The sequence below is a fragment of the Prionailurus bengalensis genome, chromosome C2 (assembly GCF_016509475.1).
Source record: "Prionailurus bengalensis isolate Pbe53 chromosome C2, Fcat_Pben_1.1_paternal_pri, whole genome shotgun sequence".
Taxonomy (NCBI): domain Eukaryota; kingdom Metazoa; phylum Chordata; class Mammalia; order Carnivora; family Felidae; genus Prionailurus; species Prionailurus bengalensis.
Window position 1 is genome coordinate 54,756,818 of NC_057350.1, and position 13,493 is coordinate 54,770,310.

General features: G+C 42.1%; 1 protein-coding gene across 8 annotated transcripts in view; it reads left to right on the forward strand.

The window, feature by feature from the left end:
- Positions 1–1,564: 1,564 nt before the first annotated feature.
- Positions 1,565–13,493, forward strand: part of BBX (BBX high mobility group box domain containing) — a 287,506-nt gene continuing 275,577 nt past the window's right edge. For 4 of the 8 annotated variants that reach the window (XM_043594057.1, XM_043594062.1, XM_043594063.1 and 1 more), the window contains exons 1-2: positions 1,574–1,735; positions 4,941–5,012. The gene's annotated coding sequence lies outside the window, so the exon portion shown is untranslated. Of the gene's footprint in view, positions 1,736–2,134; positions 2,271–4,940; positions 5,013–13,493 lie in introns of all 8 variants that reach the window. The other 4 variants (XM_043594058.1, XM_043594064.1, XM_043594060.1 and 1 more) reach the window with 3 other exon arrangements.

Here is a 13,493-nt window from a genome sequence, read left to right on the forward strand (position 1 = left end):
TTTTTAATATTATCAGTTTAAAATGCAGTGGTTTCATGTACTTTTTTCATTTTAAAAGTTATTTTCCTTTAAAAAATAAACGAAATAGCACATTTCTAAATACCACTATTTGTTTTCTAAACTTCATAAACTTAAATGTTCTCTCTGTTTCTCTTTTCCACTCTTACACACACTCATATATACACACGCTCATTTGATAACTTTATGGAAGTGAGAGAAAAACCTTAAGATGGCATCAAGGAAATAAAAGGAATTTGAAGTAAGTTCTCTTCAGTTTTCCTTTAAGTTTTAAAGCTATGCATCTAGGCCATAAAATCGTTGTGTTTATTTAATCTTCAAAATGTTTGTGTTTAAGGATAATTCACAGACTCTTAAATCAGAAGGAATCTTAAGAAAACATCTGGGGTCTATGATAATGTCTGGCACATAGTAGATGCTGAATAAACATTTAATGAAGGGAACTGGGGGGAGCTTCTTATTTTAATCTTAAAAAAAAAGAAAAAGAAAAAAGTAACCCCAAACCAACTCTGAGCGTTAAAGAGGTAAGTTAGTTGCTCCAGATTGTTCATCTAGTTTAAGCATGGGGTCTAGAATTTATTCCTCTTAATTTCCAGCTTTGTTACCCCCCACCCCAACCACCCAGCAGTCTGTTGACTTGTTTATATAGGACTGCCAAATGTAATCTGCCAAAGATGGATCACAGGAAAAAAAAAATCAGAAAGAACAGTCTTCTTTGCCTTCACCATGCCCAAAAGTCATCCAGCATGTGATGTTCACGTAGGATATGAAATATGTAAAGTAAATATCATATACAATATGCAAAATATAAATCATATATCGAGCGACTCGAAACGTCTATTTTTAAGGGAAGGGGTCAATAGACAATCTTCCAGGACTTATTCTACCTTATAGCACCGTTTGTATACCCACGCAGGTGATTTGTGGTAGTCTGACCAGCTATAAGTAGACAGGTTTTTTCAGCAAAACGTTTATCTTTGTCTCTGTGTATTGTTGTATTGATTTTTCTGAATTTACCTATGAACGAGGCATTAACAACCTCAATGCATTATAGCCCCAATAAACTTATCTTGCACTATTTTGGCCTAAGTGATAGCTAACCCATTGACCAAAGAAATCCAGGCTGCTAAAAGCCTTTCTTGGCCACTTGTTAGCCAGGTCAGGCTGTAAAATCATAACACAATGCACGCCTCTTCCATGGGGCACCACACGGCAGCGATTAAAAAAAAAAAGAACCCTCACTTCCATATCCAGTGGAGTTGTAGTTTATTACTATAACCCTCCCAAGTCAAAAGGACACCAGTTTCAAGCCTAGCAACTTGGTGCAGACAAGGTTTTTCCTCCTTACCCTACTCTGCTGGGCCTCTGTACCTGTCCTCTCCTACTGTCTACAGGTCCCGAACATTAGAAAATAGAAAATGTGATGATCTTTGTGTGTCTCTGTAAAATGTGTGTATGTGTGCGTGTGTTTGGGTGTAACGGGCCTTCTGTTTGGCCGCGCGGCCTGTCTGTCAGGCCGCGGGCCAATGGCAGGCTGCCTTATATAAAATGAGTGTTTTCAGTCTCTCCGGGTTGCATGTACTGTATGTGGAGCAGTGTACAGTGAAGCGGAGGCAGAGCGGCTCCGCGAGCTCCTCTCCACTTTCCCATAGAGGAACCCTGACTGGCCGCTGAGGGCGAGCCACACACACGCCCTCACGCCCGGCGAGCCCGCGAGGTAAGCGCCCCCCATCCCCAGCCCTTCCCGGGCGCTCTCCCCGCACTTTCTGTTTTCCTACTCACTTGCGAGCCGCCGGGCTGCAGCCCCAAGGACTCCGCGGCAGGAGCAGCGGCGGCGGCGGCGGCGGCGGCAGCCGGTAGGGTGGACTTGAGGAAGACGGAGGGAACCCCGCGCGACCGGAGCCGCCGCTGGCCGCTCCGCTCCCCGGGCACTTTCCCCCTCCGCCAAAACTTTGGGTCGGGAGAGGTCGGGGGCGAGGGTCGCGGCGGCCGCGCCGGCGGGGGGCGGGGGGCGCGGAGGCAGTGCCCTGCGGGCGGGAGGCTGGGGGCCGGGCTGGGGAGTAGTAGGCCAGCCGGTGCCAGGCTGCGTTTGCAACCAGCACCTCTCGACACACAGGCAGCGCCGCCCGAGAGGGGCACGGGAGCCGGGGCGCGGGCAGAAGCAGCCCGAGGAAAACAACAACAGAGCCAGCCCTCACGCCGGCGGGCGGCTCGTGGCCGCCCGGGGAGCCCCAAACTTCATCTCGGCGAAAGTACGTGGATCCCAGCCTGCCTGGGAGGTGGGGCCTGGGGAGCTGGGGCAGGGGAGGAAGGTACGAGGAGCCAGCCCTCGGTGGATTTATTGAACGTTTCGTGTGCGTCGGTGACCGGGAACAGCAGCCCAGTTGCTCGTTCATCTGGAGAGTTGGGATTTGGGTGTTCCGGCCCCGCAGATCGGTGCCCTCTCACCCCCCACCCCTAACCAAATGCGCGGCGAGTAGAGAAAGTGCTGTTTTAGTGCCAGAGTAGCCAGGAGGAAGAATAGGGGGAGAGGGGGAAGAGGGCGAGGGAGAAGGGGAGAGAGAAGAGGGAGGGAAAGCGGGAGGGGGGGGGGGACGAGAGCGAGAGCGAGAGAGAGAGAGAGAGGAGAGAGAGGAGAGAACGGGAGGGAAGAGAGGAGGGGGAAGAGGAGGAGGGAGGCTGTGTCAGGATTTTGCTTGAATGTGGGATTATGTTGTGTCAATAAGTTTAAGGTGGAGAGAGCGAGGCTGGGGGTGGTGGTGGAGGGGAGGAGGAAGGCCTTCGCTGTTTAAAGTCTTATTTCTGAAGGTAAGTTATGGCATTGCATGGTCGCGATGACAGAAAACTTGCAGATCCTTTATCCGGGGATGGGGTCGATGCCTCTAGAAAGAGCTCCCCAGTCGTCTTAAGCCACACTCGTGTTACACTGTTATTTGCTGCGATCCGGGTCGCTAGTAAATTACAGAAATCAGACTCGAGGTTTCTTTTCCTCCTCCACCTCGTCTCGTTCGCTTACCCTCAGAAATTTATTATTTTTTTTTTAAATTTCTTGGTATTGTATGAAACTTAACGTAACTGTGACCAAACCCGAGTCCAGTAATTTACAAGGACCCTAAATCCAAGAATCTGGAACACGTTTATGTGTGAAATATCCGCGATCATTTCTGCTAAATGAGGAAGGTAAAACGAAACGATGCAAAAAGCTAAGACACAACATGTACGACAGAGGGGGGGGGGGAGAGACGGAGAGAGAAGCTATTTTTTGCTTTCCTTTCTGTAGAAAGGAAAATAAAGCGTGCATTCCCCTTCCCTCCCGGTGTGTAGGGTCTAGGCAATATTTTAACTGTCTGAGGACAAATTAGTCCAGGTGGATCTTGTTGAAAAGTTTTCGCGAGGTGGGGTGGAGGTGGGGGCGGTACGAAGGGGAAGGTGGGTGGAGGTTGTGGGGGATGGGGACGGAGCGAGCTCTGCCACTGCTAATGGTCATTGGCCTGGGGCTTTGAAACCATTGCCTGTCCTGCTAATGACACGTCCAGTTCTCTTCTCCAGGCCGCCGACGCCGGGCTGCCGGCGACTGGGGTACTTTCCCCACGCGGGGAGGGGCTTTCTTCGCCATCCCCTGGGGTTGCCCACTCGCGGCGTGGGGGCCCCACGCGCGCCCCCTCTCCTGCGCGCCGCCGCCACCTCTGCTCGCGCGACTTTTGTAGCTAGCCCGCGGCGAGGGGGCGCGGGGGGTCCCCAGCGCGGACGTCCCCGCGCGGCCACCCCGCGTCGGGCCCCACGCGCGCCGCGCGGTCCAGGCTCGGAATGGCAGCGCCTGGCCGGGCGGCGGTGCCTCCCCGGGGGGCAGCGGAGGCAGCGGCGGTGGCGGCGGGATCTTCGCCGGGGCCCGCGGGAGGAGGAGGAGGAGGAGGAGAGGGAGGAGGAGGAGGAGGAGGGGAAGGAGGAGGAAGAGGAGGAGAGGGAGGCGTTTTCTGCCCAGACCGCCGCCAGTTCGAGCGGGCACGGGGACGGGGACACCCCACTCGTTGCTCCTCCGTTATGGAAAGGTGTTTAGCAGACTTTTACGCCCGGAGTGTGGGATTTGTACTTCATTTTTTCTCTCCCCCCTCTTCCCCAAAGCAAGATGGACTCTATTCCCTTTCTCTTTCTCCCTGTGCCTCTGCCTCTGTCTTGTCAGCCTTTAAGATCGACATTTTGTACTAAGATGCAAACTTGATGGTGACCAGCAACAAAGGCGGGGTGGGATCCCTCGCTCCCTTCCTCCCTCTCGGTTTCCTAGCTACCCCCACCCCGACCTCCAAGACCTGGTGGCCCTGCACTTGCCGCCCGGGCTCTGGCGAATGTGTTTCCAGGCTCGGTTCCGATCTCCAATCTCGGGATTGTGACTGGGGCCGGGCGTTTGGGCGACGGCTGTGGCCGCCCCAGGTCTGCAGGGCTGAGGGCTGCGCTACCTGGACCCGCTGCCGTCGCCGTGCTACCTCCAGCCGGCTCCTGGGCACCGTGGAGGCTCGGGCTGCCTATCGATTGCTATGATTTGGTTACTGGTGTATTTGTCCTGGGGGCGGCGATCACTTGTGCAAGTTGATGAATGATCGCGGTGTGGGTTTTGGGTTTGCAGACAGGATCAACTTTCAGCTTTGTGCATACGGGGAGTAGGGAGTGAGGGTGCTGGAGACACCCTGGAATGCCAGCTGGGCATTCCCTCAGCTCTTTGAATACAGGGAGCTTCTTTGCTTGTATTGCTCCACAGTTCGCGCGTGGCGGTGGGAGGTAGACGGGGGGGGGGGGGGGGGGGAGGGGTTGGTGGGGAGCTGAACTCCTGGGTTTTGAGGACCTTCCTTCAGAGGTGTTGCAGGAGTTGGGACTCTATTGTAAAGCTCTACCATACTGATGATGTACCTTTATTTGATACTTTATAGGTCACTATCATATGACAAAGGCTTTGCTGCAGTTCATCTTCCTCCCTGTGTACTTTCCATTTGCCTTCCCGGGTAAGTAAGCAAACTCTTTCTACAGGGAAGCTGGATGGCTATTAGCAATGACCTGAGGGTCCTTACTGTTCACATAAGAAGGTGGCTTATTGGGGTTCCAACACCCCAGAAAGCTTGTCTCCCTGAGTTTCCCACAGCAGAAATCAACTTATGATACTTAGAATTTAGAATTCACTTGCTGTTATTATTAAGATAGTTGAAATGTTTATTTCACATTTATCTGCAAGTGTCATTTGAAAACTTATTTTCAAATAGTCATTTAGTTGATAATGAAATTTTACAGAGTTGAAGGCCTAGGAAATTTAATACTAGATAATATTGTAGAAAGAATGCAGCCTATGAGTGGAGAGAATTATTAAAAACCCAAAGAAGCATTGTGCAGAATGCCTCTCTAATTATAGTGACTGACATTTGCTTACTCTTTCTTAGGTGCTCTGTCTTGGGTAACTTGTGCTGTTTGTGACAGTTATTTTTGTGGTGGGGAAGGGTGGACTAGGCAGTATAGTAAATCTAGTATTTAGATATAAAAGGCCTGATACAAAAGGCAAATAAACATTTCCAAATTAATCATAATTTTCTGCAAAATTTATATACTTAGAGAAATTGGGTATACTTTAGCAGCCTGTATATGCAATAAACAACGACTCAGAAGTCCCTGAAGCGCCTTTTTCAGACGTATGCCCCCAAATGGAAAAATTGCTGAAATAATGTGTGGGGCAGCAAGTGCCTGAAAAATTAGTTTGTGAGAAGTAACAGTGTAGGTGAGGGTTTACAGAACATGCGAAGGTAGCACGGTGAGCCCCAATTGTTTGCAATTTGCCCCTCAATTGTAAAGAACACCTCAGGTATTCCAAATTGCTGATAAATTCAGAAAACTGGTTGTACTAAATGTGTAAATCAGTTGTAATACTTAATCATGTTACTGTAGTGAAGATGGAGTTTGTATTTTGTGAATGAAAATAGACTTGAACTCCGTTTTCCATAAAAGAAAAAGGAAAGGGGCCTTATCTTTTTGGGATATTATATTACTATTATATTTGTTGCTAAAATGTGGTTTTAATATTAAGAGGAATTGAGGACCATGCCTCTCTGGTAGTTTCCGTATAGTAGCAAAATGTACTTTGACATTGCTGAGAACCTTAGGTGATTAGAAGCTCGGTGTCCAACATCTTTCATGGAATGTAAATATCACATTATTTCAGATAGTTAAGAGAACCTCTTAATGTGTCACATACATAACAGTCTGATTGGAACAATCAGAATGAGATGGTTCTGTAAGATGAATTTAGTGCACACCAAAATATGTGGATTTCAGTGTCTTTGATTTTTTTTTTAAGCTTGTTTGCAAGAGAAGTTTTTCATTTTTGAACATATGGCAAGAGTATTCAAAATGCATTCCTGATTTACTAAAGAACACCACATTTATACATGTGAGGCACATTATTTTGTTCACTGGAGCAAACTTTTAATGTCAGTTTTTTTCCCCATGGAAATATGTTTGACCAATTCAAAATTTAAAATGGGAATCAGTAATTTCCAGAATAAAAGCGATCTGATGAGCTCTTGAATTTCTTTGAGATATCAAACAACTGCTTCATTAAAACAATATTTTCAAGAACTGGCTTGGTCTTTGAAGTCAGAGTAGTTTTTGTAGTGTAAAACTTGTAATAGTGATCTCAAAGAAGTCACCCTGACAATGAATTACCAGATATTTGCATCTAAAACATATTTATTTGATTTGAAGCTTAATTATCAAAATAAGAACTTAGATAGAGGTTTTGCTATTTTATTGCCAAGAGTTTTCAAACTTCTCATTTTATTATTCCGCATATCTGTATTAAGTTTTGAAACTGAAGTCTTAATTTGCATTTCACATTTAATGCTAGCTATTGAAAAAGGGGTTCATATATGTTGTTTCTTAGTGCTACGTCCTTTAAAGGTACCCTGGTGGGTTAAGTCCACTAGAGACTTCGATATAAACAAAAACTTGCAATTTTGACACCTTCCTTTTTTTTTAATTCATCGGATCTTTGCGTCTAAATTAAAAAATAAAGTTCTGGGTTTAGGAGTTTGTGAGATGGTTTTGCCTTACACATATAGCTGTGCTATACAACTTGGAAAGTGTATACCTTTGACCTACAGATCTGATCTTTATGCTTAGTCCATTGAAACAGAGATTTGTTTAGACATTGGAATTAAAACACAGCTTTGAGTGAAAGCTAATATGAACAGGTAATTATGGTTTGCTTATGCTGTAACTATGTAATTGATAAGGCTTTTTGTATGTAATTAAAAAAGAAGGAATAGTCTCAAAACAATGTGGCACAATTCATGAAAATCTAACTCAGCAACTAAAGTATAAAGTCATACTTTTCAGTAAAATTACAAACATAATTTCTAATTAATCATCAGCCAACATGCTAAAAGTTTACATTTTCCTAGATTTTATAGAGCATGGGTAAAACAAGGACCATACTTTTAACTGGATCTTAACACGAGTATCAACTACTTTTATATCAGAAATCTTTAATGGAAGTAATAAAGACTTCATAGTTTAACCCTACTAAAAAAACTCTTTGAAAATAGCCTCGTTATCGACATACTTGTACTAAAGGAAATCCTTGATATTATTAATGTCTTAAAAAGTGCAGAAATGTTTAAAATTGTGATATTTAAATGTTTTAAGTTACTAAATTTAGGCAATTAATTTTGGCATATTGCATCATGACCAGTATGGCACACCTGTATTTTGAGATTTAATCTCTTTTTTTTTTTTAAATGCTTATTTATTTTTGAGAGAGAGAGAGGGAGAGAGAGAGGGGCAGAGTGTGAGCAGGGGAGGGGCAGAGAGAGGGAGACACAGAATCCAGAGCAGGCTCCAGGCTCTGAGCTGTCAACACAGAGCCCAACGTGTTGGGCTCCCAACTCACAAACCACGAGATCATGACCTGAGCTGAAGTTGGATGCTCTACCTACTGAGCCACCCAGGCGCCCCAAGACTTAATCTTAAGCAGTGCTTAAGAAAGAGACACTTTTCTTGAATTTGCAGCGTGAAGTCCACCTCATTTTTTAACATTTTACCAGAGGGCATCTTTTAAAATAGGTCGGAGTGATAGCTTTTTTATATTTTTCATCAACTTTCTTCCTCTCACTGAGAAATGAAAACAAACCCAAATTATAAAAACATTGTAATTTTATTGTTTGGTTTTTATCACGTGCCCCAGGTATACTGGATACAGGTGGTCCTCAGGCTATACTTTGAGAAGCACTGCTCTGAAGGTACTAAGGATTGAAGCTAAAGATTGAATGAATCTTCCGGCTAGAAGATTCTGTGACCGTAATTCAGTCAGTGGGTTTGTACTACCTCAGGGGCAGTCATCACATACTGTATCGAATTGTAGGGATTTCTATATATTAAGTTACACCTGAGGAAAGCACTTTTTGAGTACAGCTTCACTCAACATTCATATGTGTTCATATTATCCTTTAGAAGGCAATTACAGTTTCTTGAAATGCCAGGACATCATGTTAAAACTGTAAGGATATATGCAGAAAATCCTCATGTATTAATGGGGATTGTTTACATTTTTTTTTCTTTCAAAGGAAAAGATGAGATGAGAGAACTGGAATAAGTATCAGTTACACAATGGAAATACAAAAGAAGGCAAACCAATAACAAATTCTACCTAAAAGTTATAAATACAAAGATGAAAGACAAAGGGAGTGAAAGACGTAAAGGATTGATTATAGACCATGAAGCATTGACACACCTACCAAAATATAAGCTTAATAAGTTAAAATATGTGAGTCACTTCAAGGATCTAGATAATGAAATAACTTCAGGTTCTGAGAAGGTTGTATAGAATACAAAGTAAAAAGAATGAGTTGGATTTTCTCAAGTCTTAGAAAAATAAAATGATACTGTAAAATATTGATTAAATAATTAAACCAATAGTTAAACATGGCCCTTAGGTGAAGATTAGGGAATAAAACAGAAGTTCCTAGAATGGAGTAACTGAGATCATAAAATGGACACAGAATGTTGGGTTTCTGGTAAAGGGAATAACTAAAAAAAACCATCGATAACTTATTTCAAAGGAGAAATAAGAATGAGGGTAAAATTGTTTAAAGCAGTTGTATTAAGTGTTTTCACTGAGATGTATGGTAAGAAATACCTTTTATATCCTAATCCATGTATAAAAACTGTAACAAAAGTTTCCTTGAACAGTATTAAGGGCAGTGCACTCTGATATTTTTTATTCCTATCTAATCTTTATAAATCTGATGTGTTCCAAACTATTTTATTTAAAAAAATCATGATGTTATTCACTAAATTAATCTTAAGATTTACATTTTGAAAAACACAAACCTGGAGGACTTGTTAAAAATGGAGGTCCCCAGGAGTGCCTGGCTGGCTCAGTTGGTGAGTGTGCAACTCTTTATCTTGGCGTTGTAGGCTCGTGCCCCACACTGGGTGTAAAGATTACTTATTATTATTATCATCATTATTTCTAACATTTATTCACCTTAGAGAGAGAGTGCGTGTGCAAGAGAAAACCACAGAGTGTGAGCAGGGGAGGGACAGAGAGAGAGGGAGACACAGAATCCGAAGCAGGCTCCAGGCTCTGAGCTGTCAGCACAGAACCCATTGCAGGGCTCATACCCACGAACTGTGGGATCATGACCTTAGCCGAAGTCGGATGCTTTAACGGACTGAGCCACCCAGGTGCCTCAGGTGTAAAGACTACTTAAAATCTTAAAAAAAAATGGAGGTCCCATATCTAGATAAGTGTGAGAGGTGGGGCCCAGGAATCTGCATTTTAACTAGTGCTTCAGTGATTCTGAAGCAAGTATAAGGCACTCTAACACACTTTGAGAACTCTGGTTTGGGGACAGGTGGCTAAAGAGTGAATAGGAAGGAGTCATGCACTGAATGTGGGGTTAACGTTCTTTGATGAGTTCTCTTCCAGCTTCAGTCTGTGACTGTATTTCAGTCAGCACGTTTGCAATATTGAGAGAGCCCTTGTCACCCTCTGTTGATATTCCTAGAGTAGCAGGTGTAGTACAAGGAACAGAGGCTTTGAAGCCAAAGATCCCTGAATTCCACTACTGTTGCCCCTCTTGCGTACTGACTGAGGGAAGTTAAGCATGTCACTACAAAATAAGCTTCCATTATTATGTGCAAAAGGTCGTATTAATATTTACCATGTAACAGAATGAGAATTACTGTAGACAGTAATGTCTGCTATGACCCTTATTCACAGACAGCACTCAATATGTATATTTTTATAGTTGTATCTCACCTCATCCCAACTTCCACTAAGTTTGAAGTTTCTTGAAGCTGTGCCTTTTAGTTTTTTTTAACATCCTTTTCTTTCTTTCTTTCTTTCTTTTTTTTTTTAAAGTAAACTCTATTGCCATCATGGGGCTCGAACTCACGGCCTCAAGATCAAGAGTTGCATGCTCTACCAACTGACCAACCCTGTGCCTTTTAATTTTTGTTTTCTATAAAGTACAATTGACCATTGAACATTGGGGTGCTAATCACACCCCACTCCTGTGCAGTCAAAAATCTGCACAGAACTTTTGGTTCCCCAAGAGCCTAACTACTAATAACCTATTGTTGACCAGAAGCCTTACTGATAACATGATCACATAAACAGTCGATTAACACATAATTTGTATGTTATATGTATTATATGCTATATAACAATAAAGTAAGCTAGAGAAAAGAAAATGTTATTAGGAAAAGCATAAGGAAGAGAAAATACATTTATAGTACTGTACTGTAAATATCCATGTATAAGTGGACTGACTTAGTGTTCAAGGGCCAACTGTAATTCTCAACCCTGGTGTCAAGAAACACTGGTGCATTTTTAACTGGATGTGAGGTGTTAGATAAGCACTTTATTACTGAAGAAGGAAATAGTAAGAATAACAAGGATAAAAGATAAAAGGGTAAAAGTGACGAATAACTGAGGCATGCCATAGTTAAGTATGGTGCCCCTTCTAATTTGGGGAATGATTTCCCTACCTCTTTAAAAAGACAGCACAGGACAGGAGGATAGCTCTTTTCATATTTCAAAGTGGTTAGTCAACAGCACTGGGCATTCTCTCTGGTGACTTTAGCCCATCTTGGAATGTCTTAGAGCATCAGTTCTCAAATTTTCTTCTGCTAAGACACATGTGACTGATGTTTAACATAGGGTGTTCTAATGTCCCTGGTTATAGACTTAGATAAATTATGTGGTAGTTCTCAGTGTGAGAAAGTCACTTCATTCCTTATCAAGAAAATATATCAGAATATAAGTGAGAGTGATACATTATAATGAAAACTTTGAATACACCCATATGCAAACATGTCAATTTCTTTATAAACTGTGGTACTTTGTTCATAACTAATTACTTGAGCATTCCTCACAACCAATTAAAACTTACCCTTGTGTCAAGGCATGAAGATTGAGAAGCATTACATCCGGAGTGCGTAACAAATTACATTGCACAGAATAGGCACTTAAATAAAAAAGAGGGGCAAGCTAAGGAGAAGATGAATGGGAAATACACAAAATCCCTGAAATCTCAAACAATGTGAAAACCAAAAGCTAGGAAAAATGCAACATGTGGTTAAATGCAAAGGAAGTACAAAAGACTATGAGTATCAGGGTTCTCAGACTTTCCTATCATACTCAAGTACTCATTGCCTCTAACATAGACATTCATTTAATTTATTTGAATAAATTAAAGTTAAATAACTTTGTATTTCCTAATTTTTAAGGTTACATTTGCCAGGAACATCTTTTTACTTTGCTATATTTTAATTTAGCTTACTTTTTTTTAAATCTCTAATACATTAATAAACTATATGTTTTGCAAATGTCTTTATACTTTGATGTGTAATGATATTGGATATACATTCACAGTCCTTTATCTAAAAAAATCTCTGAAAAACTAATTTTTTTTTTTCCTCCAAAAGTTTGGCTTCAAAACTCATTTGGTGGTAGAACCTGACCCAAACCGTCATGGCCTTGTTTGAAGTAGTTTAAAGCCTACTTAGAAAGGATGTTCGCATATTCTGCTGTAGAAATAGTAATGTATTTGGCTATGAGGTGCTATCGTAGATCTAGCTAGGAATGTTACGTAATATGTGCTGTCCTCTCCATCTGACCTTTAAGACTCACAAAAATCTGAAGCATACCTGGACCTAAGGGTTTCAGATAAGGGACTGTGATCCTATTGTATTAACTTTCTTAGTTCACAGAGTGAAATTGTCTGGTATTTCTACCCATTTAACTCCGTGAATATCCTTTTGCTGATTTTGATCACTGGTCATCTGAACATGTTGAGTTCATTGTAAGCTGGTGAATCATGTAAGATAGCCTAACAAGACATCCAAACATTATATATTAACTTAGTCAAACTGTCTTTGGAAACCCTGTGGCTTCAGTCATGAGGGTGGAAGGCATCAGAGGTTATAAAGTCAGCTAAGCAAAATGGTAGTTGACGTTTGTACCTCCTAAGTTGAGTAAAGTGAAGGGCTCCTAGGTAAGGAAAGATTAAACACACACACACACCCACCCCACTCCACCCCACCTGTTAGTTGAACTTCACCTGTCCATTTTGACATTGCGATTCCTCTTTGGTATTTGTTGTAGTTGTTAGTTTATTAAACACACACACTGAAATCTGTACTTGAAACTTTTACTTTGTTGGACGTTTCTCATATAATGGTGAACAAAATTTAGGCTACTTTCATTATGGTTTACTGTTATGAGAGGTTTCATGAAGGGTTATATTTCCTTTATTATATTGCCACTTGCACATTTCTTCTATCAGAAAAGTAAAAAACAGTGTTTTATGCAAATTTAGTCTAAGGTGAGAAGGCCTTTGAATTATATTGTTTCATATTGGTTCTAGATACCTTTATTTTCAATAATTAACCGTGAAATGCTAAGTAAGATTTTTCCTTTGTACTTTTTTTTTTTTTAAGTAATCTCTGTGCCCAATGTGGGGCTTGAACTCACAGCCCCAAGATCAAGTCAGATGGTCTACTGATAGAGCCAGCCAGGCACCTATTTTTAATTTCCTATAAAACTACTATAGAAAAACGTAAAGTGTGATGTGAGGAAGAGTACACAGGACACTCTGGGAATAAAGTTAATAGCTGGATCATGATAAAACTTCAATCAGTCTTCATTTATTATGGGCCGAAATGGTTAATGGCCAAAGAAGGTTTTTCTTCTTTAATTATTTTTTGATACAACTATATCCTTTGGGGTAGGAAAACCACAGGTTGAGTAATTCAGAGGGAGTCTTATTAGCAATGCTGATTCTTTTAATCTTAAAAAAATGCTGAGTTGTTTTTCAGCTTCTGGTGCACCTCCTGAAACTCACCCAAGTGTTGAGTTCTCATTGACTGCAAAGGGAATGTGGTAGAGCGTGGAACAAAATAAGAAATTAATTCTCTACATCCAGCTGTCAAAT